The 25,840-nt window shown below is 42.7% G+C and overlaps 1 protein-coding gene across 3 annotated transcripts in view; it reads left to right on the plus strand.

The window, feature by feature from the left end:
• Window positions 1-25,840, plus strand: part of B3GALT1 (beta-1,3-galactosyltransferase 1) — a 335,318-nt gene that overhangs the window by 132,993 nt on the left and 176,485 nt on the right. For all 3 annotated transcript variants that reach the window (XM_077936957.1, XM_028747710.2, XM_028747700.2), the window contains exon 3: window positions 16,897-17,061. The gene's annotated coding sequence lies outside the window, so the exon portion shown is untranslated. The remainder of the gene's footprint in view (window positions 1-16,896; window positions 17,062-25,840) is intronic.

Genomic DNA, 25,840 nt, shown 5'->3' on the forward strand with positions numbered 1-25,840 from the left:
TCATGCCTGCAATCTTAGCCTCTGGCCTTTTCCCTGAGGTATAAACATGATTTGAATTTCACAAAAGAGATTAACAAAACATAGTTTCCCCCTTTTTTCTGTTTAATAAGGATTTGGGCTCGAAAGATGCCAACTTCAGAATTTGCCCTGAATTTCTTATGTAATTGCACTCCTGCCGTTACAAAGTTACTAAAGTAGATATGGATAAATAGATATTTATAAATTGTTTTTTCCCCAAGTAGCGGTCACAAAGAGCATAAAACCAATGTTGAACAGTAAACACAACTAACAAGTATAAGAAAAAAGCCATCCAAAGTTTCATCATTGTCTCAGAGCAAACGTTTGAAAGTTCAGGAGCCACTTCCATAAAGGCCTAGTTTCTAGCTGAGCCATGCTAGCATGCCAGATCTCAATTATAGAATCAAGTGGTATATAAATGTTGTTAAATAAATTCAAATAAAGGACCATTTCTAGAAACAAAGAACAGGGGGCAAGCCTTGCCATAAGCGACATATTCAGGTTTTGCTAGGTGTTCAGGGGAGAGTCTCTATTGGATTCCCTTGAAATGTTTAGGGTTTGTTCCTGGCTTCAGACTGCCTTTATAAAATAGCGTTATCAAGAAGGAAGGCAAAATTGAGAGGACGAGTTTAATGGAAGCTTTTGTTTAGTTTTTCTTATTTTTCTATTACTCATCTCCTTGGTGATTTGATGAAGGCAAAACCTCATTTTAACAATTCTTAGCAAGGAGCTTAGAAGGAGGAGTGGAAGTTTTGCAGGGAATAATGGGCTATATTAAATTTAATTGATCTAGGAAATTGATGCCAGCGGGAAGAATGGACTATTTTCGAGGTGACCTCAGAAGACCAAGTTTTAGCTCCATGCTGAAAAGCGGGATGAAGGTTTAATATTCAGCTCGCTTTCCTCCCCTACATATTTTTACTTTGAAAAATCTAATTACTGAGCTGTATTGCTAACTCATTGTGTAACGCCACATCATAAAGAGGAGGGGGGAATTGATCCAGAGAAGTGAGATCTTTTTAGCTGGCTCAAACTGGGAAAACAACCAACTTTGCTTAATTTCATAAAATTGATATATATATATATATATATATATATATATATATATATATATATATTCATTTCATTTTGGCATTTCTCATGTGCTTGCTCAATACTGGTAACTTCAAAGCCAGGTTTGTTGTATTTTTACATGACTTCTTTTGAAGATCATTCTTCCTTGCCCCCTACTGAAAAGTTCTTTTGATTCAACAGTGAATACAAAGTCAGGATGAACAGCTCACTCAATGTCCTTGATATGGCATAAGGTAGCAACAACCGGACTGTAACCTCCGTATTGTTTTCTTCTTGGAAAAGCAGAGGGAATAGAGATGCATGATATGTGATTTCATGACCTTTATGAGCAGGTACTCTGTGATACCTTCCGTTTCTTAGTAAAAGCTAATGGTGATGAAAGCACTGGCAAGGTAAAGAAGGGAAGAAATAGCCTACATCTTTTTCTGAGCGGTTCTCTCTACTAGGGAGACCATTTTGCACTATTTGATGTTTAGCATTCAGGTGGTTGTGATACCTCTCGGTACCTTTCTCTCAGCCTTTTGCATAACGTAGCACCCCGTCTTCTCTTCCATTACCTGCATAATCAAAGGTAGCTTTAGCTTTGAAGGGGTAAGTCAAAAATTCATGCCTGACCCCATGTTCCCATCCAGTCTTTCTCATTTGTCCTACACACACACCCCCAACACAAATTTTGCTTTCACCTTTCTGAAACAGATGTTCCTGGCTCCGGCCATGCTGCAGCTTCCACATCCCAGCTACCACCACAATCTTTTCTATGCTGGTGGTGCCAAATTAAACACAATGCTTATATATACAGTGGGCAGGATTCAACAAACAAGCCCCACCAGCAGAAGCAAGAACGAAGACTTCCACAAGTGCAGTCCTGCTGCCTCCGCACATTCACTCAGGAGGTTGAGAAAATCTCAGAGGGGTGAGAGAGCAGCAGACTGTGATACCAGGCAATCAGAAATGCATGCTGTGATGGTGCAATCAGCTTAATGCAATGTTGATTCCCTCCCAGTACCTTTAAAATGGCTGCTGCACAGAGAGGAACAGTGCCTTCAAGGCGTGTTTGTTTCTGCTCTGTTCTGGGCCTCACATAGGAGCCCATAGACAAGGGTGGTTGGTTGCTACAGCACCATGGAGAGCTCCTAGTGAGCAACTTGTGGGGAATCATGTGGCATCTGGTTCAGTGAGCTTCCGCCATAGGTTCCCCTGATCTCCAACAGAGGAGATCAGGAATGGAGTCTGGCTCCTTATCTGATGGCACTATAGGCTTTGACTCAGTGTCCCCTGCTAGACTCTGAAGTCATTTGAGTTTCTGTTAGTTTCCATAAACTAACATCCATTAGTTCTCATGCATCCTAACATTGGGAGAATCATATAGAAATGGAGAGGCAGGAGGAAGGGAATTCTGAACCCCCAAATCTGTTTTGAAACCATTTTCACTTAAAGGCATTTGTATGGTTGTATAACTCCTTGTGTTATTTTTTTCAAAATTTGGTGCGATCAACCTCCACAATTTCAACTTTGAAAGCTGGACAGTTGAACTCCTGCAAATTAATTGCATGCAAGCTGGAGATCTTAAAAGCTCCTTTTGTGCTGGGTTTTCCTGGTGCAGAAAGAGCATGTAAGCTTTCAAGCTTGCTTTCTATGCCTTGGGAGGCCTTTGTGGGAACTTGGATGGGCCCACAAGATCTCACAAGAGTGTCCCAGAACCCAATAAGCAAGGCATACAGCTTAAAATCCCTCTTCCTTTGCTTGGATGGTAGGGATAATTGTACAAGACAGTTCCAATGGGGACAGTTCAGGTGTACACCTTTGGGGACATGCGCGCCATACCTGAAACATAACCTCTGCTCAAGATGCAATTGTATGCTATATCTAAATGTTTTCTGTTTTACAGATCGTTGGGGTTTCAAAAAATGTAGCCACCTTCTTTCCTTCCTTCCTTCCTTCCTTTTTTGCCTGCTCCAAAATGTTTTGTCATTTCATAAGTATTTGAATAACTTCCACCAGAGAAATTTCATATTCTGATTTAAAGTGCATTCACTCATTTTACGATTCAGGCATAAAACATTTAGGCACTTTCTACTGCAAATGCAATAGCTGTCCTGAAAGCTTGTCAAGTGGTGACTCACTTATACATGGCCACAATGAATAAGGGCCTAGGACCTGCCATCGCTTTTCATTCAGGTCACCACGCAATCTTGGTACCCCACTACTGATGATTTTCTAGTTCGTTAATCACCTCATTATTCTTTGTTTTTGTTGTGCATTTCCTAGGTTGACTGTTAACATTCCAAAGGTTCTCAGATATATAATGCATACTTCAGACACATGCCTCCAGCTGACTTAATTTTCACACCTGTAATTTGGAAAATGTTAATACTTTTTCCCCCATTGCAAAGAGAAAAGATGTGAATGTCAAATATTCTCTAGAGCCAGCACAGGCTTCCCTTTGGCTGATTCTGTCCTTTTTTCAACTTTTGCTTTTCTAAAGAGTTTCTCTGAGGGAGGTAAAATGGAACAAGGTGGGCTCTGAGATTTATGAATAATAAAAAGCAAAGAGCTGCATTTTAAGTGCACACATATCACTTTTGACAGTTTTTTTTCACGTAACTTTTTTTTTTTTTTGCGTAACGTTTCTACGGGCTTCTCACGGTGATTAAACTTCACTCTGGCATATGAGGAATGCCTTTCTGTGTAAAGCTTCCCTTAAACAATATCTGAGGAGGAATTCGATGCAGCAATAAGGAGATGGCTCCATCAGTGCAAGCATTTCTGCTTGCCCTATAGAGCACTTGTCCCTCTCCCCGCTATGCTATTCTAGAGGGTCTCCTGACACACTGTGCTAGCAAAAGTCCTTGCATTGACTTCCACTAGCAGGTCCTGTGGCTGAATCTATCCCTTCATTGTTTTGAACAACGTCTGATGATACAACCTCCCAGAATTCCTCAGCCCGTTGCAAGTGATGGGATTGTTGAAGGCATTTTTTTGTACAGCCCCACCCCTCCGGAAAAAAAACAACCAATGTTGGCAGTAGGGGGTGAAAGTGTGAAAAGGACCTTCTAAAAACCCACCTCAAATATGGTTTTAGACTTCTTTTTAAAAATTGCTTACCATGTCATGCCTAAACTATGACTGCATTAAAAATCAGTGGAACAGAAATTCCAGTAACAGAGGGAAGGGGGGATTTCAGGACCCTAGAATTTTTGAATAGTTTTGTCAGTATTGGCCACTTACGGTGGTGGTAGAAATAATTCCAGGAGTGGGGAACTGTCATGACCCTTGAATCCAGCAGCAATGCAGACACCGAATCGGAGGGTGCAGAGGCACCAGATAGGGAGCTGGGTCAAGTTCAGCCCCTAGAAGAACCTCCCAGAATCACTGGCACCTGTAGGGCTAGAGGAGGGTTTCCCAAACTTTGGTCTCCAGCTGTTTTGGACCACAGTTCCCATCATCCCTGACCACTGGTCCTGCTAGCTAGGGGTGATGGGAGTTGTGGCCCAAGTTTGGGAAACCCTTGGGCTAGAGCCTGGACCCTCACAGGCACCTTCTCCTGGACCAGATACCTCCCACTGCATGTCACCAATTTAGTGGCTCATGGAGCGCACCGGGAGGGAGGCAATGAAAGAGAGGAGGGGTTCCTGTCTACAGGCCAGAGGACTGGCCCTTTAAAGCTCTGAAGTTCTCTACAAGAGGGTGAAGCCTAGAAAAGATAGTCTGGAGACAGAGACTTAAAAGGGCTCAGTCTGCTCCCAACTTTTGCCAGAGTAAGTTACTTATTTAGAGTTATCCATGGTCCAGCAACTTCTGCCTTGCCACACTGCTGACTCTGTGAGATCCAACATTGGACCAAAACACAACAGGGACATTGGAATGGTAGCTGCCGGTTGTTCATTGCAAATAAATTCAGATACCACCACAAACAACTGCAAAACTATTTTAAAAAAAAACAAAAAACACTTCAGCAATAGAAGAACAGGAGATCACTGTTCTCTTCCCACCATCATTGAAACCATTTTTTAAAAGTCTGAATCCTGTTTCTAAAATCTCCCAGTTCAAGGGCTTCAAATAACACACACAATGTTGGAAGTTTGGTTCTGGAAGTTTTCTGTTCACTCCGAGTGTGGGTATAACACAGCTATACTTATCATCAAATTTTGCCTACGGCTAGATTTGAAGTGAGCTATTGAAGAGTCATAGTCAAGCTAAACATCTGTAGGAATTGGGCGGTAAAGTAAAATTATTATGAGATTTGTGGAATTTTTTCCGGGGCTTTTTGTGTGTCTATAGAAATTTCACCTAGTGGTAATTTTTTTTTGGGGGGGGGGGGAATTCCCCTGCTCAGGGGAAATGTGGAAGGTTGTTAAAATAATTTTGATAAGTGATGGGGTGAGGAAAAGAGCTTACACATCTAACTGATAGCTAATTTGCATGTTTACATGCATCACTAGATATTTCAGCTTTCACTCCAGGAATTATCTCTGGATGACTACCAGATTAACAGGTGAACTGCCACTACTGAAAAGTATTAAGTTTGACAGAAGCCAGGTGATGTGAAAGCTTTGACTGAGGTGTTTGATCTGTGGCAACCGTTTTATGTTTGGAAGTATGAGATTTCGTTTCAGACATAGCCATATAAAAGGCAGAGGTTAAGATTTTTAAAAAATAAATAAATAAAAACACACACATTGGGAAACGTTGCTTTCTAAGTCCTATCCTAATTCAGCCATTTCTTTTCAGTTGAAGTGAATAGCATAGGCCAATCATCCTTGCACTTCACGAACTTCACGTACCACTTTCTTTTCTCAAAAAGCTCCTTCCCAGAGAAGCCCAGCTAAAGGGGGTCATCATAAATCACCATGCCTAACCACCAGTTTTAGGCAACCCTGTAGATTAACCCACACAATCTGTACAGGGTCAATCAAGTGCTACTTGTGTAAATTGACTGCTTAGTGAAATGGCTTGTGGTTTTGTCCCTCAAATCAGCCTTCCCCTAACTTCGTATCCTCCAGATGATGACTGGCAATGTTGGCTAGGGCTGGTGATAGTTGGCGGCCCAAATGTCTAGAACACACCAGGATGGGGAAGGCTGCCCTTTGCTTTTGTTGTTGTGTTTCTAATAATCCTAAACTGATGGGTTCCATAGTTCTGCCCACAATATGCTGTGCTTTTCCCTTGTGGTCTGTCAACCTCTCAGGCAATGACTGCAGCAAAATTGCTCACCACTTTCAGCCCAGTGTTTCCCACGGCTTCTCTAATTCTGACAAATTGCAGTTATTATATTCCTTCCCCTGTTGCAAAGGGAAGTTTGGCTGGTGCTGATCTGTGCCATGGACTGGAAGCAAGGAAGCAAATGTTGTCATACTTTTGTGTGTGCGCATTTATATATTGCCATTTATATATTGCCATTTATATATTGCCATATATTTGGCTTTTGTCTTGGATCCTTGCTCCATATTCCTTCTAGATTTCAGAGGCATTTGAAATGACATTCAGATTCCCTTGTCTTTACATGATCCAATTCGAAGGGAAAGATTGCAGCAGCTGTTTGTGGCCTGCAGTGTTTGTTGCACCTTCTACAGCATCACAGAACAAAGTTTCATTAGTGAGGGACACTGTAGAGTGAGGTGAGAACTATTGTTTCTTTTCTTTTGTGGTACAATTTTTATAAAGTTTTTCTATTTTACATTTTAGAATATTCATTTAAACAACCTCAAAATATCAGTGACTCTTCTTCTCTTTCCATGCTTCAGTTTTCATGCCATAGATCCCTGCGTATTTTACATAAACTAAATCATTTATTGCATTTTTACATCCAGCAAAACTTATTTACACTGTTGAATTTATCTTAAAGCTGCCAATGTTTTCAATGTACACAATTTTCAACCATATATTCAATAAACATTTTCCAGTCTTCTTTAAACGTATATTCTTCTTGTTCTCTTATTCTATAAGTTAAGTCTGCAAGCTGTGCATATTCCATCAGTTTAAGTTGCCATTCTTCTTTAGTTGGGACCTCACTCATTTTCCATTTTGGGACTAACAAAACACGGGCTGCAGTAGTGGCATACATAAATAGCTTTTTTTGACACCTGGGAATTCCCATCTGAATTATCCCCAACAAAAAGGACTCTGTTTTTTGTTTTGTTTTGTTTTGTTTTTGGAAAAGTACTCTTAAACACTTTTTTCAATTCATTATAAATTATCTCCCAGTACTCTTTCACTCTCTTTCAACCCAAGAGCTACATCTCCTTCTAAACAAGCATCCAAGAGCTGCTTGTCAGTGGTGTGCAGAGCCAGAGATGCACATGGCTGTTACAGCAAATGTAAACGTTTACCTTTGTACAGCAGGCTAGTTTCTAGACACTCACACACCCGTCTCCATCCTCCATTCAAGAAGTCAAAAAGCATCCTCAGAGTTCAAGGACACATCCCAGCTTGGTAAAAACACAGAGGCAGCAAGGATGTGGCCTGGGGAGAATTGGCATGAGTTAGGGAGCATTCTAAGGGCAAGATAGACACTTGGAGGGCTGCATTTCGTCCTGAGGCCTCAGGTTCCCCACCCTTCCTGTTGATCTATGGTCTCTGAAATACGGGATGCCTTCTGAGTTCTAACCCACTCTGTCCTATGGAACTGTGTGATTCTTAAATCCAAGCTGTCCCGCAAAATAAAGGCAGCTGGCAACACTAATGTTTCCCCATTTCTGCTGCAATTGCTAATTAGATTCCAGATGTTGTTTTAAAGGTGTTAAACTTCTACAGCCCAACATGGAGTCATCCTTATGATCGGAAACTACATTTCTAGCCCTGTGCTATAATGACACAGGACACAATCTGTTGGCAGGTTCTCCTGAGTAAGCTTTACCGAAATGAAGGAGAGCACTTGAAGGAGGGTTTTTACACCTGAAATTATATTAGGTTTCATCAGCATATTTCAATGTAGTAATTTCCTCACCCAGATCCTTTGACTCATTTGTGCCGCCTTCATTTTTCCAGGCTTTAGAAAAAATACCCAAAGAATGCAAATGAACATTTCTGTGACTTCTCACTGGAAAAAATCACTAATGCCTTAGCACTGTTGAGCCTTGCAAGTAAAAGTGAGAAAATAAATCCCAAACCCTTAAAAAACAAAAACCTGTCTCCTGCTTTGGTTTAAAACTGCCTTCTCCAAATTGGTTCCTTCCAGATGTTTTTAATCCAAAACTCCCACCATCCCAGATCACTGGCTGGGACTCTTTGGAGTTGTTGTCCAAAAGATCTGGAGGCCCCAGGTCTGGGAAGGCTAGTCAGCAGGGTCAAATGATCCTGTCTTTTCTCCAACACATTATTCTATCTCTTTTAAAGATGATGGAGGCACTTCTTCATTATTTGTTGAATGTTTCTTTGATTCTTTGCAAGACCTTGCTCTGTGATTTCATAATTCAATACAAGCTGAGCAGTTACAGTCGCAAAGGTCAACCATCCATTCAATCACTTCCTTGCTGGTGTACTTTCATTTGTTTTCTGTCTTTGGGGAGCTCCAGGCAGCACATATGAGGTTGTCCTACTTTGTTCTCACAATAGCCTTCTGAAGTGCATTCTTTATTTCTCTAAGACCAATCAAGGAGCTTCATGGCTGAAACTTGGATGTCCACAATCTCTTTTAACCTACTCTATCTGTGTAGAAACTAGGATAACAAAAGACAGGCCTGTGAATTCAAGGTGGTTCTTGCTAACTGGGCCCTCTCTTAATTCACATGCATTGATCTGACCTTTTGCATGGAACCAGCACGTGTGGAGGCTCTGGGTGCTGTACCCATAGTCTGCAGACTTTTGGCAGGACACCAACCCTGCATACGAAGCCTCTGACGCACAATGACTGATCCATGCAGAGAGAATGAAGGAGGGCTGGCATTGTTATCCCAATCACCCTCTCCATGCAGTGAGTGCACCCACTTTAAGAATATCTACGCAGGGCTTCCATCTCAGGAAAAAATGCATCAAATTACTCACTCTCCTTGTCTTCATTTTTAATTCACAGCTACCTGTCTGTCTATTTCTCCCCCACCCTCTTAATGAACGTGCACCACTCAGGGCAGCTTGTGACAACCTAAAATCAAAATAAAATAAAATCGCATTGAAATACAAATAATACAACTATAGCGTTACATAAAATCCTTGGCATTTGACATCCTTTTTAAAAGTAGCAAGAGCCAAGATCGCAGGTGAAAAATAACCTCCACTGTTTATACTCAGCAGTCAAAATTCTGCTGGAATAGAACTGTACTTTTCAGCCAGCAAACAAAATCTTGAGGGGTTACTGGAGGTCGGATGAAGTATTTGACCCCGCAACCCCCACAAATTGAGAAATTTATCCCAACTCCACAAAAGTCCCCAAGCCGTTCCCACTTTTGTGGGAGATGATCACAAAGGCATTGGGGATAGGATTTTGGCACAGAGAATTACAGAAATGCACCCTGAACGTCAAATCAAGTTTGCCATGGGCTTGTGTTTATTTAAGCACACACATTTATTTAGAAGTTGAACAAGCAACAGTGGCTACTGAACTATGTAATGCAAAAGAATAAAGAGTCAATCTGATCCATTTACTCATTTATGCAAACTTGTTTGTTCTATAATCACAATATCCCCCACTTTGAAATGATGATAAATACCGCTTCAAAGGATAGAGAGCACAAAATAAGCTGACGTTGTAGAAAAGGCAAATGAAATAAAAAAAAGAGGCATGGGACTAGAAGAAAGAAATACACAAAGAAATGGGGGGGAGCCCACCATAATTTAAATAGAATAATTGGAAATACCCACAATAGAGTTGAATAAACTTATCTTCAAGACCGAGATTTCTTATTGTAATCTAGGCAGACCCATAATGTTTTGCTGTTATTGCATTAAACTTCTTAAAATATGAGTTTATATGCTGAATTTTGAGTTGTTGCAGAAAAAGAAAAAGAAAAATGAAACAAGGGGAGCAATGCATACCCAGAGTTCTGTGCAAAACATCACTGTTTTACTCTTAAGAATCGCCTTCACGCCACAGAAATTATCAGTTTTCAGATGTGACTCTGCTGATCCCCTGTTGGGGGAGAAGGGAGAAGGAATAGGGCACCGTATTTTTCGCTCCATAAGATGCACCTGACCATAAGACGCACCTAGGTTTTAGAAGACGAAAACAAGAAAAAAATATTCTGAACGAAACAGTGGATGTATGATTTTTGTGGTTCATGCTGTGGCCACAGACATGATATGTGATTTGGCGGTGAGTTTGGGGTACCCCAAAGCAAAAATCCTGAGGATCCATGTGGACCCATGCTTTGTAACCACGTTTTTGCGTCATTACGGCCCCACGAAACAGTGGGGCCGTGTGTTTTTTGGTGCAGGCTGTAGCCACGGACATGCTATGTAATCTGATGGAGAATTTGGGGTGACTCAATGCAAAAATCCTGAGGATCCATGTGCTTTTACCTCCCCCCTCCCAGGCAGCCTCCTTTATCTCTAGAGTCCCTTATCTCCCTCCCGATCCCTTGCCGATCAGCTGCTCAGCGGCTTTGTTTCAATACCCCCTTCCCTCTTGTTTGCCTTAGTGTCTTTTCCTTAGCTGGAGCAGTTTTTTGCTCCTCCTTTTCTTCTAATTTCTCTCCTCATTGCGTTAATCTTCCAGTCTCCTCTCCTTGCAAGTTCGCTGTCTTTTCCTCCCCCCTCCACGATCTGCTTTTTGCCCCTGGGCAATTCGGCTCCAGGGACCACGCATTTGCTCCATAAGACGCAAAGACATTTCCCCTTACTTTTTAGGAGGAAAGAAGTATGTCTTATGGAGCGAAAAATACAGTACCTTCACGTCACCCTTACCCTCACAGGATGAGCATGACCAGAGCAACCTGCATTGTTCAGGTGTTCAGTTGCGTATATGCAGTGCCTGAAAAGTGGACCACCATCACCACCTCTCCCTCTGTTCTGGCCAGTATATTGTGTATTGTTTTTGTTTATATTGCATTGATATTGAAGGTTTTTTTGCACCTCTCTTACCCCACCTTGGTATCTTTTAGCTAGGAAGAGTTTTAAGTGCATGCATACATAAATCTTAATATTGAGTAATCATCCCCTAAATAGCCATCATTTTTGGTACACAATGTGATTGGCAAGGAGAACCTGCAGAAACAACACAAAACCCCAAACATACATTAAGTAAAAGAGAAACAAAGCCACCCATCATTGCCCCTTCACCTTCCCCCCCCCCTTTTCTTCCTAATGTAACACTAACGTCTCAACAAATGAAATTGACCTGCAGAAAATGTAACTTGAAAAAAGAGACATTGCACATACTTTTGTAAACCAAGAAATCTTTATAAATTAATAAAAAAGCAATAAAAAGGAGATAAATTTTCAAGAGCTCAGACAACAATGTAGGAAATTTTCTTGTTAGAATACCATCAGACCAATGTCTCAATCCCATGCGCACTTACCTGAAATAGAAGTAAATCCCGCTGAGCTTACTGAATGAGGCTTACTTCTGAGTAGACATGCCTAGGATTGTGCCGGAAAAAACTGGTCGTCACCCAGAAGCTGTGGAAAGAAAATAGGTTTTTTTAAGTAGACGCTTTCAGCGAACACCTGGGAATGAAGAGTTTGATTAAGAGTCGCTTCTATAGATTCAGGCAGAGAAGGTCATTCTTTGCTAACACATAGGAGTCATCTGAAGAATATTATTACCGTGATGGATGAGAGGAAGGCCGTAGATTTAGCATACTGTTAATTTGACAAGCGTCTGCCATTAGAAATTAATGGTTAAAGCAAGCAAGCAAGGAGGTAGCAGGTATATTAAAATCCCAGTTAGAATATCTTTCCTAATGAGACATACTAAGATCCCCGCTTCACCATTATGAGATAATTCAGTTATTTTAGTTATTTTTGGGAGCAGGTTTGCAGCCGGGTTTGAAATACAGATTCACTCTGGGTTGCAGCCAATGTTAGTTCTACTCAGTGTAGGCTCACTGAAATGAATGAGCACAGCTTTGTTGTTGTTGCTTAGTCGTGTCTGACTCTTCGTGACCCCATGGACCAGAGCACGCCAGGCACTCCTGTCTTCCACTGCCTTCTGCAGTTTGGTCAAACTCATGTTTGTAGCTTCGAGAACACTGTCCAAACCATCTCGTCCTCTGTCGTCCCCTTCTCTTTGTGCCCTCAATCTTTCCCAACAACGGGGTCTTTTCCAGGGAGTCTTCATTTATCATGAGGTGGCCAAAGTATTAGAGCCTCGGCTTCAGGATCTGTCCTTCCAGTGAGCACTCAGGGCTGAATTCCTTAAGAATGGATAGGTTTGATCTTCTTGCAATCCATGGGACTCTCAAGAGTCTCCTCCAGCACCATAATTCAAAAGCATCAATTCTTCGGCAATCAGCCTTCTTTATGGTCCAGCTCTCACTTCCATACATCACTACTGGGAAAACCATACCTTTAACTATACAGATCTTTGTCAGCAAGGTGATGTCTCTGCTTTTTAAGATGCTGTCTAGGTTTGTCCCAAGAAGCGTCTTATTTTCGTGACTGCTGTCACCATCTGCAGTGATTATGGAGCCCAAGAAAGTGAAATCTCTCACTGCCTCCATTTCTTCCCCTTCTATTTGCCAGGAGGTGATGGGACCAGTGGCCATGATCTTAGTTTTTTTGATGTTGAGCTTCAGACCATATTTTGCGCTCTCCTCTTTCACCCTCATTAAAAGGTTCTTCACAGCTTACTTTGGTCTATTCATTTAAATGGGTTTCGTCTGAGTAGATTTAGTTGGATAGAACCCCTTGTTGCAAGCCAGCACCTTTGAATTCAGTTCTGGCTTAAGATGGAGAATGCCACTTCTGTTAGCCAGCCCTCTGTGGCAGCTCTTCCCCTTCCCAGGCAAAACAAAGAAACTTGCCTTTCGTCCTCCGGCACCGAAAAAGGAAGGGTGTGTTTTGGGTACATAAGCACATCCCTTATGAGAACAGCAGAATGCCTATTGTTGGCTCCCCAACTTTTCATCTCTGAGACTGGAAATTTCAATAGATTATTAGCAGGAACCACCAAAGGCTGTGCTCCAGAAAGAAAATACAAACTTTAGTAGGCAAGGCGATTGTTATGTGGCTGTTGGAAAACAGGGAGCTTTCTGACTACAGAACACTGTTCAGTGGCAAGGCACATGCTGTGCCCTGGGTTCAAACCATGGGATCCCAAGGTGGGCTTAGAAAGACGCCTGCCTGAAACTCTGGGGGCAGTTAGGCTCTTCACATTTCCTTTTGGCCTCCACTGCCATTTTCTCTGGCATTTCTGAATATTGCGGGGGAGGGGCAGTTTTATGCAAAAAAATATATATCTTTATTTACTCCAGTTTTTATATTGCCCTTCCCACAGCAAGCTTAGAGCAACGTACATCGTCCACTCCCTCTCCCATAATCCTCCCAACAATCCTGCCAGAAAAGTTAGGCTGTCAAATAGTGATTGGCCCAAGGTCACTCAGTGGACCGGGGGGATTTGAACCTGGATCTTCCTGATTCTTGCCTGACACTCTGACCCAGTGGTACAGATTACAGAACTTCAAACCCAGGGAAGTTCTGTAAGCCTCTCTGCCTGGCCTTCAGAGAAAAAGGTTCCCTCCCCATGCTCTAACCACTACACTGTTTGTTGCAGTAAGACTTGAGAATCCCAGGACAATACCAGCTCAGCAAACCATTGTTGCTCACTGCTTGATGGCTGTTCACCTTTCTCTTTGTCCTGCTTGTGACAGCTACATGCATCCAACCTGTTTCCCATTTCCCCTCTCTGAAGTTTGGTATCCACTATTCTTTGTTTTGCTTTGTTCGCTAAGCCTACATATTTTGGGGCATAAATAGGAAAGATTTTTCCCCACCTGCTGCGCTTAATTTCGAAACGAGTATTCTCATTACAGGCAAATGATTTGCTCTCTCAGGAAAGGATGCCGAAAAGACACATTCCCTGATATACCCGACCTCATCAAGCATCTCGTTTCTTGCTTCCAGCTGTAAATAGACTCAATGCGCACCTGCCTGCCGTGAACTTTGCACACACATTTCTTCAAGATGTTAAAAGCCTGCTGGTCCGGACTAGGCATGCCTCTCCTCTTGTAAATTAGAATCCACATCCTTTCCCTCCAACACATTTTCCTCCAAGCTGGATAACAACCATAGCAAAAAAGGAAGCTGGTAGATTCCATTGTCAAAAGTAAATATACTTTTCTTTCCCAGTTCCTCTGTCATCCTTGGTTTGGTTGAGTGCAAGGCGGTGTGTGCGTGTGTGCGCAGAGATGACAGATGGCTTCTGCAAACTAATCACAGATAACATTGTGTGTGTTTTTCGTGTAGTACATGCATTTCCAGGCAAATTACGAGCTGCTTTCATTTAATATTCTCCCTGCAAGAAGCCGGACGCTTTAATAGAATGTGGCATGCTCCAAGGAAATGCACAGCGGACCCACACAAATGCAAATTGCATTAAGACATGATTAAACCCCGTGCTCTGTAAGAAGCAACATTACAGATAACAGTGGCTTGCTGATTTGGGAATCTGGGTATGCGTGTGCTTTGTGGAGCATTTGAGGTGGTGCAGGCAATGATGAGCTTTCTTCCCGAGGCACAAATTCCAAAAAGAGGTTTAAGAAGTCGGGTCCTGAAACTTGTATATTGGAGCTCATTTTGTTCTGCGCATGCCTGGGAGTGGCTTGCTTACTACTGCATTCTGCTTGGCAGGCTAAGCCGGCATTTCCCAAGCTATGTGCCAAGGGAGCAAACTAGCATGCTGCAAGAGGGGATGGCAAGTTCCTTGGGAATCAGCTCACTACTATGTGTCCATGAGTGAGAGAAGGCCCCTCTGATCCAGCCAATGTGGTGTAGTGGTTAAGAGCGGTAGTCTCGTAACCTGGGGAACTGGGTTCGATTCCCCGCTCCTCCACCTGCAGCTGCTGGGTGACCTTGGGCCAGTCACACTTCTTTGAAGTCTCTCAGCCCCACTCACCTCACAGAGTGTTTGTTGTGGGGGAGGAAGGGAAAGGAGAATGTTAGCCACTTTGAGACTCCTTAAAGGGAGTGAAAGGCGGGATATCAAATCCAAACTACTCCTACTCCTCCTCTTCTTCTTCTTCTTCTTCTTCCTCTTCCTCTTCCTCCTCCTTCTACTGATGTCAAGATGGAGATACCATCTCCACTGGAGGTTTTTTAACAGAGGCTGGGTGGCCGTCTGTCAAGGGTCCTTTAGCTGTGATTCCTGCATTGCAGGGGTTGGAGTGGATGGCCTTTGACACCCCTTCCAACTCTACAATTCCTTGATTCTGCCTTAAGGGAGACAATCCCAAAGTGTGCTTAACTCTCCAGAGAGCAGGTCCCATCCCTTAGCTTTGTCTAACTTGGCAAAGGGGAAGATAATTAGGCAAATTTTGAGAAATGCAGAGCTAAGGCAATTCAAAATAATAATTTATTATTTGTACCCCATCCATCTGACTGGGTTGCCCCAGCCACTCTGAGCAGCTTCCAGCATATATAAAAACATAGTAAAACATTTAAGCCTTAGAAACCTTCCCTATACAGGGCTGCCTTGAGATGTTTCCTAAATGTTATATAATTACTCATTATATAGGGACGCGGGTGGCGCTGTGGTCTAAACCACTGAGTCTAGAGCTTGCTGATAGGAAGGTCAGCGGTTTGAATCCCCACGACGGTGTAAGCTCTCGTTGCTCAGTCCCTGCTCCTGCCAACCTAGCAGTTCGAAAACACGCCCAAAAAGTGCAAGTAGATAAATGGGTACCTCTCCAGTGGGAAGGTAAATGGTGTTTCCGTGTGCTGCTCTGGTTTCACCAGAAGCAGCTTGTCATGCTGCCCACATGACCCAGAAAAACTGTCTGCGGACAAACATCGGCTCCCTTGGCCAGTAAAGCGAGATGAGCGCCACAACCCCAGAGTCATTTGTGACTGGACTTAACTGTCAGGGGTCCTTTACCTTTACCTTTACTCATTATATACCATCTGATGGGCATTCCACAGGGTGGGTGCCACAACCAAGAAGGCCCTCTGCCTGGTTCCCTGTAGCTTCACTTCTCTCAGTGAGGGAACTGCCAGAAGTCCCTCAGTGCTGGATCCCAGTGTCCAGGCTAAACGATGGGGGTGAAGAAAGATGCTCCTTCAGTACTGCTTGCCACAGAGCAAAAGCCATTCATCACTCTCTTCTGTTTAGACATTGATAGAAATCCGATAGAACTTGCCCCACTGCAGAATTTCTTACCCCATCTCCATTCCCCTTAACTAATGAGTGGCTAACATGGTGTCATCCAGATGTTATTGCACTCCAACTCCCATCAGCTTCAGCCAGCCTGGACAATGGTCAGGGAGAATGAGAATTGTAGTCCAGCAATATCTTGAGGAGTAAGCTACCCTGCCCTAAATCTTCCAGAAGGATGCCTGCTAGCCTCAAGTGCCCAACACACAGGCATGTACAGTAAGGGAAAACTGCAAGCTTATTCCCTATTGCAACTTCAACAGACTGTGAGCTGTGGCTGACCATTATGTACAGTTAGCACCACTGCTGAGCTAATAACCAATTAGCAGCATCTTGTCTTCTCAGCCACTCCTCCCATTCCGCCAAAAGATAATCAGCTGACCAGCCCATCAGTTAAAGGCAACCCCCTCACAGGCAGGTTCCACTGGATTTTATTTTCTCCTTCATTCATGCTGGGATTATCTTAATGTCTGCTCTCTAAACAGGTCATTAAGAGCTTTTCTGATATAAACTGTAATTCTCTTGGTTTGTTTCTTGTTGTTTTTTGTTTTTTTAAAAAACAGGTTCAGCATCAGGCAGCCCTATTCTCTTTGATGTCAAGTGGGGTGGACACAGTCAAGTATGGCAGAGAATGAAGAACTATTGACAAGATGGGTGTGGCGATGCCATGGCAAGAATGTCAGATTTTTAAACGGAAGCAGAAAAAACAGGACGTCTTGAGAAGTTAGGTGAGTAATTCAGAAAGCTGCATTGAAAAATGTAATTATGCGGAAACAGTGTAACATTTCTCTAATGTTGAAAAAACAACAGCAACAACAACACACACCCCATCCTCAAGAGATTAATTTATTATGTGTCTCCTATCTATCTATCATCTATCTATCTATCTATCTATCTATCTATCATCTATCATCTATTTATTGCTATTCAGGTCTTCTCCTCTATGTATTTCCACATTCACCTCCATATTCCCATTGGCACTGCCCCTCATGCTTCGGAAAGGGCTCTCTTTAAAGGCAAACCTAGTATATGTGTGCAAGCTCCTTCTGTGCTGTAGAATCCTAATCTTGCAGGATTCCAAATTATGGGAGAAGCCTTCATGTGCCAAGACCAAAACATGGATGGTGAGAACAAGGCCTGAGGCCAACAGTTAACAAGAGACGGGTGTGTTAAAGAGGTTGTGTGTTAAATGTGCTTGGACTTATTTGAGACTGGGGGATTTGAACGAAGAGAGAGAGAGAGAGAGGTGGGACCATGTTATGAGAAGGGTTTGCGGTATGAGTGACAGAAAAGAGGACTAAATCAGGTTGTTATACAACACAATCCTAAGCGTCAATATAAGAAAAGCCTACTGGCTTAGGCCAATGGCCCATCTACTCCAGAATTTTATTCTCACAGTGAACAGCCAGATACCGAAAGAAAGCGCACAAGGAGGACTTGAGCACAATGGCACTCTCTCCACTTCTGATTCCCAGCAACTGGCCTTCAGAGGCAGAACAGAGCCATTGTGGCTGGGAGCCATTGATAGCTTCCCATTGGTGGCAATCACTACCTCTTCTGAGGGTAAATTCCATGATTTAGGCACGTGAAGAAGTACTTTCTTTGGTCTGTCCTGAATCTTGAGTAAATAATAATTTAAAAATTATTATTTATACCCCACCCATCTGTCTGGCTTGCCCCAGCCACTCTGAAGAAGAAGAAGAGTTTGGATTTGATATCCTGCTTTATCACTACCCGAAGGAGTCTCAAAGTGGCTAACATTCTCCTTTCCCTTCCTCCCCCACAACAAACACTCTGTGAGGTGAGTGGGGCTGAGAGACTTCAGAGAAGTGTGACTAGCCCAAGGTCACCCAGCAGCTGCATGTGGAGGAGCGAGGAAGCAAACCCAGTTCACCAGATTACGAGACTACCGCTCTTAACCACTACACCACACTGGCTCTCTGGGCAGCTTCCAGCACATATAGAAACATAATAGAACATCAAACATTAAAAACTTCCCAATATAGGGCTGCCTTCAGATGTCTTCTAAAAGCTGTGTAGTTCTTTATTTCTTTGTAATCCACTGGGAGGGTGTTCCACAGGGAGGATGTCACTGCTGAGAAGACCCTCTGCCTGGTTCCCTGTAACGTCTCGCAGTGAGGGAACCACCAGAAGGCCCTCAGAGCTGAACCTCAGTATCTGGACAGTATCTGTTGAGAGATGCTCCTTTGGGTATACAAGGCCGAGGCCGTTTAGGACTTTAAAGGTCAGCACCGACACTTTGAATTGTGTTCAGAAACATACTAGGAGCCTGTGTAGATCCTTAAGGCCGGTATTATATGGTCCCGGCAGCCACTCCCAGTCACCAGTCTAGCTGCCACATTCTGAATTATTTTTAAATGTCACTGACAAAAATGGAAATTATTTATTGTTGGTGTCCATAGGTTTGCTCACCTAGAGAGGAGGTTGACTGAGGGTTGGTTCAGTTGGAGGAGAGTAGGTTATGGACTGAGCCATAATGGGAAGGAACAGTAGAAAGATCTGCCTGACTTTGTGTACAGAGATCTGGTTCGCCCAGTTCTTTGTCTTCTACTGAGAATTCAGGAGCAGGTTTTATATGCCAGCTATGGCTGTGTTACGAGAGGCAGTACTCCTCAGCTACAAGCTGCATGGAGTTGCAGCTGATCCCATTTGCCATATGGCATGATATTATTTATTATTTCCTCTGGGAATGTGCTAAGGATTAAAAGAGAAGTGAACATTTCAAGGTGAATAGAATGATAATCAGAAGTTAACCTACTGTAGTCCTTGATAACACCAGTGTGATGTCTAATTGAGATACGGCAGAGGGGAGGAGTGAAATACCACAGAGAGCTTGGTGGACAATTTTCAAGGCCCTAGTGCTGAACAGACAATGTAATCCTATTAGGAACATCTGAACAGGAAGAAATCTCCCAACTATTTTATTTAAAAGCCCCTCAGACAAATCAAAAGTAATCAAAGCTGAGAAATCCCAAGCTTTTCAACAATTGCAACGCAACTATGCATCAGATTTTCTAGGGTAATCTCCAAAAAATGTTAATCCAATAATCTCCAAAAGAGATTCTCCATATGCGTAGCTGTAGCAAATATGTCCACAGGCTGAGTGGTATTAACATTAACAAAAATTCATTTACTGAAAGGGATTAAAGAAAAATATTCTTAAATTATTTCAAAATTGGGACAAGTGAGAAGGATTTAGCAAGGAGGAAGAGTGGAAAAACCCACAGATTCTTTTTTTAAACAAAGTGTCAGGTTAATCCACTGTGAAAATAATGCAAATCTAATTAAAAAATGCAAGTGGCTTTTAATAAATGAAACAGTTGCCTGAAGGATAGCTGCTAGCTAAAGATCCTAGTGTATTTTTGTTTTGGTTTTGACTGTGCATTGTTGTTGTTCAATCGTTTAGTCGTGTCCGACTCTTCGTGACCCCATGGACCAGAGCACGCCAGGCACTCCTATCTTCCACTGCCTCCCGCAGTTTGGTCAAACAGCTTTGAGAAAACTGTCCAACCATCTCATCCTCTGTTGTTCCCTTCTCCTTGTGCCCTCCATCTTTCCCAACATCAGGGTCTTTTCCAGGGAGTCTTCTCTTCTCATGAGGTGGCCAAAGTATTGGAGCCTCAGCTTCACGATCTGTCCTTCCAGTGAGCACTCAGGGCTGATTTCCTTAAGAATGGATAGGTTTGATCTTCTTGCAGTCCATGGGACTCTCAAGAGTCTCCTCCAGCACCATAATTCAAAAGCATCAATTCTTCAGTGATCAGCCTTCTTTATGGTCCAGCTCTCACTTCCATAAATCACTACTGGGAAAACCATAGCTATACGGACTATATGGACCTTTGTCAGCAAGATGATGTCTCCACTTTTTGGACATGCATCATTTTGTGACACTGTAATTCAGTTTTACTAGCAAACCAGAGTTTAAACTAGCCCCTTTCCAGCCCCAGGAGGAGCACGGGGAGCATTCGAGTGACACACCTACACACTGCAGCTGGCATACTGTGTGTATCGTGACACACAGTCTGGAAAGCTCTGATGTAAGGCATGTGCCTTAGGGTGGTCATAGTAACATTATACAGAACCAAAGACAGAACCTACCTGGTCAGAGCTATTTCAGTTTTTGCCTGTGTATTCCCCTGGTGTAAAAACAAAAAAACAAAAGGGCAAATGCTTTATCCACATCCACTAATTGATATCAGAATATGTCAGGGTATTTTGACATTGATTTCCAGATGCAGCAAATGCCAACAATTAAAACGTAAAGGGTCACACCCTTAAAATAACAGCTTGAAGTTCATTGGTGTCCAAAACGTGTTTTAGAAGCCAGTGGCATTCAATAGGACAAACTGGTGTTGCTCACCTGCCTTCTGAACACTGAGCATCACTGCTGGTTCCCGAGAGGCAGAGGAGTGAAACTCAAGATTTAACAAAGAGCCCCCAGCAAAGTAAAGATTCTCCTTGTTTGTTGTCGCTGCTGTGTTTTTCATATGCGCCATAGGTTTTGTAGTCTTAAGGCTGTATTTCACCTATTGCAAAAATCAGCTCAGAGCCTGACTTGTCCTCATTCCATCTGCTGGAGTTAGGCTGAAGGCTTATAAAATATTTGGGAATAAAGCACTGGAACAACTGTATTTGATTTGCTCCGCATCTTCTGCCGCGTTTCCTTCTTGGATGGTGAACTATTTAGTCAAGTTTCTGTGTTTTGCATTAAAATAATCCTGTTGCAATGTAATAAACTGGCAGGCTATGGCAAAAAGAGAAATTGCCCTCCCTACCAAATTGAATTCTGTGGGTTTGGACTTTAAATACTGCAGCGCATTTCAAAGGCATCTCACGGCATGAAAGATTTAAGCGTGTTCTTTTAGCAGTGAAGAAAGTTGCTGTGTGTTCAGTGGAAAACTTTGGCTATGAACCTTCAGATGATGCTCATGAATGGCCAGCTGTGAAAAAGGACACCATGTCCTTTGGGTTCTCAAAGCATGTAGCCTATGAGGGACACTTATTGTGGAGCTCAGCACGGCAGTTTCTTTGACCATACTATTGGTTTGCAGTGGTACCTCGGGTTACATACACTTCAGGTTACATACGCTTCAGGTAACAGACTCCACTAACCCAGAAATATTACCTCGGGTTAAGAACTTTGCTTTAGGATGAGAACAGAAATCGTGCAGCGGTGGTGCAGCAGCAAGAGGAGGCCCCATTAGCTAAAGTGGTGCTTCAGGTTAAGAACAGACCTCCAGAACGAATTAAGTACTTAACCCGAGGTACCACTGTATTTAGAAAGGCTAAGTTCTCCAGGGGTTATCTTTTATTGCTACAGATTCCAGAGGAGTAACCCTGTTGGCCTTTTGCCACAAAAACAGCAGTGAGTCATGTGTCATCATAAAAACTAATTTTGCTGTAAGCTTTCATGGGCTAGCGCTCACCTTATCAGCTCCTGAATTGGTCACTTAAGCAGTATGTAGGGCTATGCATGAGCCCTGCAATCCCATTTTGGACCCGTATCAGGTGTTTTGGAGCAGCCCCAGACTGACCCACAATGATCTCTGGCTGACCTGACTCAATTCAGGGGCATTGCACAGTGTTTAATTGGGGCTTAAACCCCTAATTAAATGTCGTTGGAAGGTGGGGGTGCATGCAGGTTGCTTGTATATCTGCTCCCCCTCCCCTCGATGCCAGTCCACCAGTCTTTTTGACAGCCCTGGTGGGTAGGTGATCTGGGGTTGCCTCTACCTATTCTGGACAAATCCTGAGTTGAGCTGAATCACTTCATTTATGGTTGCCATATTTCAAAGAGTAAAAACCTGGAGACCCCAAAAGTTGTTGAACTTTTTTTAGGAAGACCCCCCAAATACAACCTTTTTTGGGGTAAACCCCAAAATTATTGAGCATGGTTTTTTATTTACAAAAGCACAAAAAAACCCACGATTTTTTGATTGACTTGCTTAAGATCCAGGGCAAAGCACCGCCTTTCAGAAATCCCCCCTGGACTTCAATTCCGCCTTTGAAATCCTGGCAATGTCCGGAAAAATCCGGACTTGTGGCAGCCCTACTTTATTAGGTTCTGAATCTGGGGTGTAACAAAATCTGATGCAAAGCCTGTCTGTGTGTCCTGGGTGTGAGTTGAACACATATAGAACCCCTCTTGTTACAGATGTTCCCCCCAAAAGACAGCATAAGAGAAAATGGCAACACATGTCTTATATGAGAAATACCTTATGTATGGTTCATATTTAGTTGTTATAATGTGCATATATGTAATAACTATAGTGTCAGAAATCTAAACTTCACTGTTACCATTCCCATAGCAATCAATCATGTAGCTTGTTTCCCTTTGCACAATGCTACAATATGGTGCTTGCATGGAAGTAACTCATAGGATGGCCACACCAACACGTACCATTGACTTTTACATTTATTTATAAAAATAACTTTTGTCTGAGACTCTGGAGAGCCATTGACAGTCAAAACAGACAATACTGATCAAGATGGAAAAATAGTCTGACATGGTATAAGGCAGTTTCTTAGGATAGTATCACCTAATCTCATAGGAAGTGAGTTAATAGCCCTTATACCCACTGTAGACTCTTGAGAGTCCCATGGACTGCAAGACGATCAAACGCATCCATTCTTAAGGAAATCAGACCTGAGTGCTCACTGGAAGGACAGATCGTGAAGCTGAGGCTCCGGTACTTTGGCCACCTCATGAGAAGAGAAGACTCCCTGGAAAAGACCCTGATGTTGGGAAAGATGGAGAGCACAAGGAGAAAGGGATGGCAGAGGACAAGATGGTTGGACAGTGTTCTCGAAGCTACCCGCATGAGTTTGACCCAAGCTGCGGGAGGCAGTGGAAGACAGGAGTGCCTGGCGTGCTCTGGTCCATGGGGTCACGAAGAGTCAGACACGACTAAACAACTAAACAACAACAACATACCCACTGTGCTTCTACAGTGGGTATAGTCTCCAATAATCATCAGAAGATACAACTCCGCTCTCTCTCTCTCTCTCTCTCTCTCTCTCTCTCTCTCTCTCTCTTTCTCTCTCTCTGTGTGTGTGTGCGTGTGTTTTACAACAGGATAGCCCTAATTTTTAAACTGATGCCCTCTATTGTTGAAATCTATGGTCATCCTCTTTGCTTTCTTTACATTAGCAGCCACTAGAATTTGAACAACTTTAAATAATTTCTAGAATGAGAACCCCTTTCTTTAAAATGTCATAAGCAATTGTTGCCGGAGCATGAACTTTTCAGAATCATCCCACTAAAATTAATTTGTCTGCCAGTTAAGAGAAGAGCACAATGATTTCTTTTAAAGCTCTGGGGTTTTGTTGCATTTGGCATATCTGCATTTGCATCCCTATTATTTTTCAGTGAATGTGAGAAAAATGATGTTTGACAGACCAGACATTTCTTTGAAAGCTGCACATTTAAAATTTCCTTTGTGGTGCGCCCCCTCCCCAGTATTAAAATTTTCCAAGTGTTTGGCAAAAGTCAGTTACCCTGACAATAAAACTGTATTTGCTAAAATGTAAAAAAAGATGAAAATGCTGGAAATGGCTTTTGCTGTTTTTCGGTGTGGACAGCCAAAGTTGGCGTTTGAACAAGAGAAACTCAATTTTTAAATCATATATATATGGAATGGAATGGAACTACTATGTTAAAGTTGCTGAAAATATTGACTCTTGTTTGGAAGCAGCTCAAAAGAACTCACTCCTTTGATTATAGCCTGTTGGCTGTCTTGTAATGACCCCAAATTATATCAAAACATCTAAGTAGTAAAGCCACAAGAGTCTTTAACTACCAGCCAAGAGATAGACTTTTCTTCCTCTCAGATGCTTGGAAGCATCTGAGGTCAAATGGGAAGTCTGCTTAATTTAATTGCTGACAAAACCATTGTCATTACGTACTGCATATTAGTTGTGTGATGGGTTCTCCTCCTCTTAAAGGTCTTTCAATTCATTTGAAGTCATAGTAAAGGGAAAGAAAGGTGCCTTGAATTTGAGCCAAAAAAAACCCCAAGCGTTTTTTGGGGGGTGGGATAATGTTAGAATCTCAGTACTGTTTCGTCTAATATTGGAAGGACCGTGAGCTGTAGGGATGATTATGATATCTTGATAATGGAATTTTAAACAGTGTGAGATCCAGTGGCTTGACCTATTTACATATATTGCAAACTATTAAGGGATTCCTTTGGGCTTCGCTACTGTTATTCTTTAGAGGGAGGACAGGAAGTGGGTGATAGAATTACCGGTAGGTTTCCTCCCCAGGAGGATCCAGCTGGGTGACTGGAAGAGCTGGAACAGGAATGAGCAAGCAGACACACAAACAGAGGCTGCTTCCAGACTGTTGCTGTTTTAAGGCAGGAGTGAATCACGCACTGGCAAATTCAGGTAGCACAATTGAAGTTGATTTGGAGATCTTGCACAGCAAACTTTCTTCTCCTAATGCTTCATGGAAAGCCGTGGGGAGATGCTTTGGGAAGCATGGGGTGACCTTTGCTTGACACAATGTAATATATCCTTCCCGCAAGCAAAGGAGGATGAAAGTTCAGTAGATAGCTGAGGTCTTCTAACCTCCCCACAGCAAATCAAGATAAATGCTCAATAAGCAGGTCACCTGGAAGTGACCTGAGTATCAGGACACTGAGGAGAACCTCAAGAGCACAGGAGAATCTGGAGACAAGATAAAGAGTTTTCTTGGTGGCCAGCACAAGGCAGGAAGTTGCTCTAGGAAGAATTTATGGATTGCTAAGGGGGCAGGGACTTCGAAGGTCCCGGCGCACCTGTTTCCTTACCCCATCTATAGTAGAAAAGACAATTCTGGAAATATGTTGCAGAAATTGATTTAGGCTCATATAATAATTTGGCCTTCATTGATAGTGCTAATGTGTTTATTGCTGGAATAATTGTGTGGGCTAGATACCAGACAGGACAAAGTGTTCCATCTGACTTTGGCTGGCTAGGAAAAATCCAAGATATTCTTGAAAGGGAGAATTAAAAAGAAAAGAAAAGACGTAGAGATGAAATGAAGGATGTTTGTTACTGGAAATGTTCTTTTCTTAATTATTGGAGGTGGCAAAAGAGATATGGCATCATAAGATATTTTATTGTTTGCATTTTGTAGTTGTGTTTTAAAGCCTTTCTCGTTCTGCAATGCTGTCGTCCTCAGGCGGGCATCCCAAGGTCATAAGAAACAGCACAAAGACATCAAAGCAAGAGAGGTCTGGTGTCAGGTGCCTCTTTTCCATAGAAGCACCTGCATCCTTGTCCTACTAATGTCAGAGCTCTGGTGTCGACAGAAGTACTAAGGGGTCATGCTATGGGTGGCTTGGAAGGTGGCCTGGGACTGACCTGGATCTGAAGGATCTGATGCCTTCTGGATCTCCAAGCAGGCCTGGCAAGGTGTTGGATGAGACGGTTCAACTGCTTTTGGTTTTCCCTCAACCCCTCCTTAAGCACCTGTGTTATTAAGCTATGCTGAAATTGTAC

The sequence above is a fragment of the Podarcis muralis genome, chromosome 1, assembly GCF_964188315.1.
Source record: "Podarcis muralis chromosome 1, rPodMur119.hap1.1, whole genome shotgun sequence".
NCBI lineage: Eukaryota > Metazoa > Chordata > Lepidosauria > Squamata > Lacertidae > Podarcis > Podarcis muralis.